Consider the following 6,607-nt stretch of genomic DNA (forward strand, 5'->3'; position numbering starts at 1 on the left):
GAGGTGGAGTATTACGACAAGACGAAGTATGTTCTGTTAAAGTGTGATTGGGCAAACAACAAATTGGACAGGGGATACAAGGTGGACGAGTATGGCTTAACGCTTGTAAACTTCAAAAACCTTGTCCATAGGAGAGAGTTGATTACTGATGAGCCGTATGTGCTGACTTCCCAAGTGGAACAAGTTTTTTACGTTGAAGATGAAAGGAATCCAGATTAGGCTTGCACTGTAAGGACTAAACCTAGAAACGTATACGACGTTAGTCAAGGTCAAGGGCCTCATGACGATCATACCAACTACCACGAGAGTGAGCCACTACTATTAAACAGAAATCATGATGATCCGCATGATGACGTCGAATATGGTCGACTATACTTAATACTGATTGAAGCGTATGTGATCATATTAAATTTGAATATTGTACATGTAATACTTTGTTGTTATTTATTTATACATTGATTGTAATTCATTGATTAGTTGGTATATATTTAAACATTGATTGCATATTTCTTCCATTCTACAGATAACTAATCAGTAACGTGATTTATTTAGGTAATTATGAGTACGCTAGGGAGGATGACAAGAGCACAGAGGCCACAGTCTTCTATGCGACAGACTACAGGTGGACATGGGTCGAGACCGTACGACACTAATGATAGTGAGATGCAGGACGTTGCTATGCTTTTGAGGCAACAATTAGGATATCGACCGATACTTCCACAGCATGTGGAAGGGCAGACCCCAGCGACACACGATTATATCTTGAACATTGAAGATATTCCTGGCTCTTCGAGTCCAAGAGACCTGGCTTTCCTTGACCTATCTCATCCGATAGGCCTTACCTAGTTAAGATATCGAAATGAGCCTACTCCTCACGACTCGGGCAAATCCTCGCGTATGCCATCCCCGCCGACGTCATTGACCCAGTTGGGTATATTGCCGCACAGCTATTTCGATTAGCCACCATACAATAGCGCACACATGGATGATAGTGAGACGCAGGCCGATGACGACATGGATGATGAGACAAATGACCCATCGGACCACCAGCCCACTGGACCTGCTGGGCAATTGTTGGGTGTCAAAGAGGTTCGGACGATAGGTATGTATGCTAATCAAGGTTGAAATATATACGTATTTGTTTATGCATATTCTTGTATATATGTAGTTATAAGCATTCACTTCCAATTAATGTCGGAACTCAATTATGTGTGTGTTAAACATCAATGCAGATTCAGAGGATCGTGATGGAGTATAATGGATCGTGGCAGCCAATAGGGCATAGCGAGTTGAAATTAAGACAGGTGATGGGCAAGACTGTCAGAAGCGAGGCTTTCCTCAGGATATCTGACGACTAGACGAAGGTACCAATCAACATGAAGGGGGATTTATGGAGCTCATTGATGGTATGTGAAATGTTACGATATTCTTAATTTATAATCATATGTACATAGCAGCTATTTTACTTATTTTGTGAAATGATTAGTTGATGGTGAAAATATAATGTAGGGTTCCTAATTTTTCAATTTGTAACTTATGCAGACGCAGTTCTATATCTTACCTGGCTTGGACAATGAGGCAATCAAGAAGGACGCGTTCCGTGACATGGGCGAGAAGCTGAGGCGTTGGAAACAAGAATTGAAAAAGAAACTCAATATTCAGGGTGGTGAGACTCCTGCAATAGTGAAGGCAAGGATGTGGGAGTTCCTTCGAGGGTACAACCGCGCAAACGTGGATATATTGTTGGAGAAATTGTGCGATCCATTCTATCAAGTAGGTCACTAAGTTAATTTCAATTGTGTAGTTTCATTAATTGTAAATATTGTGAAGATGACTCACATATTAATAACGTATATATATTGTGTATGCGTAAGACTATGCTCAGCATATGAGAAAGATACGAGCATTGAATAACACACCACATTGCACCGACTTGAAGAGCTTCGCAAGGTTATCAAATGAAGATGTATATTTGTCATTTACCCTTTGTATAAATGTATATATCATCATTAATTTAATATATATACTAACATATGTTTGTGTTGTGGGTTTTTAATTGCAGGTAATTACTGCGGGCAAGGCTCCTACGCAAGCGAAGGCTTACATTAGGACCCACCAAAAGAAAGACGGTAGCTACCCAAATCGAGAGGTCGAGGAGAGAGTTGTATGTTGCTTACACCCTTTATCTTTCCTTTTTATTTGCGTATAGAAAACTTATTTAGGATTAACACTTAAATAACAATGATTGGGAGTAGTGTAACTTATAGGTAAGGATGTAGGAGCTATTGAAAAATGACCCTGCATAATTGGTAGACGGGCACCATGGGACTATTCGGTGGGTACTGAACGACGCATACGCCCAGGCACACGGCTATAAGCCTGAATATGCGGGTCGTGTTCGAGGGGTTAGTAAGAATATTCTCCTAGTGCACGGCAACATCCACTCTTATTATACACCATCCCAATCATGTTTAAAGAACCCTAGATGCTTGAATGTCTCGCAAACGATTGAAAGAGCACTCGAAGATGAAAGGGAGCAGCATAGGATACATATGGCTGCACAATTGGCCCAGTAGAGGGTTGAGATTTCTGCGGAGGTGACCCAGGAGGTTACCACGCAGATGGCTGCACAAATTGATGAGCAGATAGCAACATATAGGGCCCGGGTCCGTGTGCTTGAGGGCTCGAGAAATGTCACCTCCGAGCTAGAGGTGACTAATGATAGGGCTCCACACGACGTAGAGTCCCCAGCCCGTGTGATTGTGAGGTCCTCAGTAGATAGCCGATCAGGTAAAACTATATTGTTTTTTGTTTCTCTTTTAGTAATATGATCGTCTTCTGAAATGATAATCATTTTAACAGTTAGTAATTTTGTTTGGTAATCACACTTTGTGAGTATGTTTTTGCCACACATGCATGTATATAACACATTTATACCGTAATATGTGTAGATGATGTAAGAGTAGAAGCGGAGGACGGCGATCAAAATGAAAACCAACAATGGACCCTGCTAGACAAAAGTCTCGCTTATCAAGACAATGTACCACTAGTTCAGCAAGCCCGTACATATACATATGACTTAATAAGAAGTTATTATCGAATATTCATAAATAGCGTATATACTTAAATCAAAATACTTGAAAATTAAGAATAGTAATTAACATGTCTTATGGTTGTGGAAATGCTAGATACACGTAGATCATATACATGCTTCGTAATTTCAGATCATTTTCACATTTTGAATGGATTATCATTGAAACTATGTATATAAACTCAAGTGTGTGTTGGTAGTGTAGATATAACGTTGAAGTTGTTTATGCGACGTTTATACACGTCATTAAACCTGAATATTGTTGAGTATGACTTTCGTATACTTTGACGTTTCTAATCGCTTAGGACTTGATGACTGCTGATTGATTGTTCGATTGTTTATTTGCTGATTGATTGTTGTTTAATCATTTGCAGTTAGTGCGAAGAAGTCGGGCGGTCATGATGGTGTTCACTCGGTTTTTTGTTGGGGTGTTTGTACGTAATGTATTCGCGAATAACTTAAGTTGTATTTCCTATGTTTTGTTGATGTGTATATATATATAGTTGGATTTATTTGTTGTTTATTAACAATGTTGATGCATATAGACAATGATGTTTATTTATATATATATGTTTTGTAGACATCATTTTGATTGATAGCTTGGATACGACCCGAGAAATGATGTATGTTGATGGATAGCTATTAATAGTTATTATATCAAGTGTACACCTAAAAATTTATGAGAAATTTATTAAAAAAAAAAAATTCCTACATGGTTTAGTAATGTGTTAAAAATGGCACATTACTAAACTTTAGTAACGTGTCAGAAATTGACATGTTACTAAAGTTTAGTAACGTGTCAAAATGATGGCACATTACTAAACATTTAGTAACGTGTCAATTTCTAACACATTACTAATAGAAATTTAGTAACATCCAAATTAGTAACATGCCGCACACGTTACTTACTAACGTGTCAAGCTTATTTACACATTACTAATGTGTCGTTACTAATCAGAAAGTGTTTTGTAGTGCCCCAACCCCAAACGTGGGTCTGCCTCTGACTGACGAGATTTACATTCATTCATAAATAGAGAAAATAGGAAATGGGCAAAAATTCAACACAGTAGAGAGAGTCAGAGTGGGAGAGGGATTGAGAACAAAGGTCATGAATGTCCCTCCAAAATTTTACAAATTTTCATAAATGTCCTTCAAATATACCAATTTTATAAATTTATCTCCCCAAAAATCATATATTTGCCCCCCAATATATTATTTGTGTCCATTTTTAATTCTTTTTTTAGTTTTGCCCCCCAAAATAATATTTGTGTCCCTTTTAATTATTACTTTTTAGTTTTGCCCAAAATAATAATAATAATTGTGTCCCCTTTTAATTTTAATTTATTATTATTATTATTATTATTATTATTATTATTATTATTATTATTATTATTTTGCCTCCTCTTTCAACATAAAAACACCTAAAATACCCAATTCATTTAGTTTACTTCTATATTCAAGTTCACTTATGATCAAAAACTTAATTTAGTTTGTGTTAAATACTAAAATATTCATATTTTAGCCTTTAAACTTATATGTGTTTAATTCCTTAAGTGTTGTTAAATTATGCTATTTTAGTTCTTTTATGTGTTTTTCATGTTTTTGTAGGCTTTTGAAAGAAAATGAAGTAAATCTAGAAGATTTTGATTCAAACAGAGAAATTGGGAAAAGTTGGAGCCCTTGATAGTGCGATCGAGCGTAGGGAACCTGTGATTGAGCGCACTATTAGAGAAGACAAGCAATGAAGCAGCCATGTGCGATCGTGTACACAACAGAAGAGTCTCGATCACAGACGTGCGATCGAGTGCACACGGGTTGCGATCAATCGCACCGTGCACAGGTGACACGTTAAAAGGCGGCCAGACTGTTATTCTTTCCATATTAGGGTTTTTCAACTCTCAGTTGTAATAGGAGTAAAACCCTACGAATTTTCTAGGTTTACTAGTGTAACAAGGACTTCTAAAGCCTATAAATAGACCTCTTAGCTTCTAGGAATAAGTGTGAAGAAAAGAGGTACAAGCTCTAAAAATGAATTGAAGGCTAAATCAAGAGGAGTTTGAGTTTTTCTTCTCTTCCACATTTTATCTTTATTATGTAGTTTATAGTTTATTTATGGCTAGATTGAAGCCCTAGTCATGTTTTTTTAAGATTGAAATATTGGCGTCTTTGCTACAATTATATTTTGGTGTATTTAACTTGATTAATGTCTGTTATCTTGTATTCTTCATATGTGTTTGCCTGATCAACATATGTATATTGTATGGACTAATTAATTAAATCAATTTGGATGATCGAGTCCTGGGTTTAATAGGAGTAACAAAAGAAATTCACACCAGGTTCTTGGGTTAATCAACATGGAAAACCGAGAGTATACACCCATGCCCTAGGTTCCGTGTGTTTGTCGATTTCCATAGATTTATGTAGATTGCATTTTGTCTCCTACAAAATCTAAAAGTTTCTACCTTTATCATTTAACATATATTTGGGGTTCGTCAGCAAATTCAGCTGGTTACTCGTGTGACCCATTGATCACTTCCATGAATATCTGAATATTATGATGTATTATTTAGGGGTGGGCAAATACGCGCCCCACCCATTTTCCTTAAGAAAAACATGGATCCGGGTTGATTTTTCAATTACCCATATGGGGCGAGTCAGATTGCGGATTGTGCTTTTAAAAAATCCTGGATACCCGCCCCGCTTAACCCAAAATCTAATAACCAAGAGCTTTGTTTGTTAAAGGTTTTTGGGGTTTTAGTGAGTTGGAACTGTAACAAAAATTGATTGATGTGAAAAAAATAAGTTTTTTTTTTTTTTTTTTTTTTTTGAAAATGTGAAAAAATATAAATGTTTGATATAAAAAAGTGAAAAAATTTTGTTTTGTAGTGATTTTTTAATTTGAATAGCAATAAAAAATTATTAATGTGATGTAAAAAATAAAAATGTTGAAAAAATGAAAAAAGTTCAATGAATAGTATCAAGTAGGGGTAGGCAAATTAACTGTCTACCGACGACGACCAAATCGAAATTAACCGTCAACCAACTTTTGTGGTTCGAAAATCAGTATCGATTTTTTATACTGATGTCGGTTTAGTTCGGTTAATAGATATAAAATTATTTTTTCGGTTAACTAAACCGAACCATTCTTGGATAGTAAAACAACTTTGTTTTGACATTTTAAAATAAAAAATTAAGGGAAAGTCCACATACCCCTCTCAAACTACCACCCAATTGACAATGTCATTCCTAAATTACCAAAACAGTGTCAATGTTCCCTCCCTCAAGACTAGCAAAAAGATAAAAATGCTCATATAGATTTTTCAATAAGACAAAAACACCCCTATAAATTTGAAAAAATTAAAAAGAAATTCATTAATTTAAAATAAACGAAAAATTTTAATTTTAAAAAAGGATTTTTTTTTTTTTGGTTACAAAAAGTTGTAAACAACAAATTTTATTTTTATTTTTGAAACGTTTTATATATATATATATATATAAAGATAACTTCACTTTAAA

The sequence above is a fragment of the Corylus avellana genome, chromosome ca3 (assembly GCF_901000735.1).
Source record: "Corylus avellana chromosome ca3, CavTom2PMs-1.0".
Taxonomy (NCBI): Eukaryota; Viridiplantae; Streptophyta; class Magnoliopsida; order Fagales; family Betulaceae; genus Corylus; species Corylus avellana.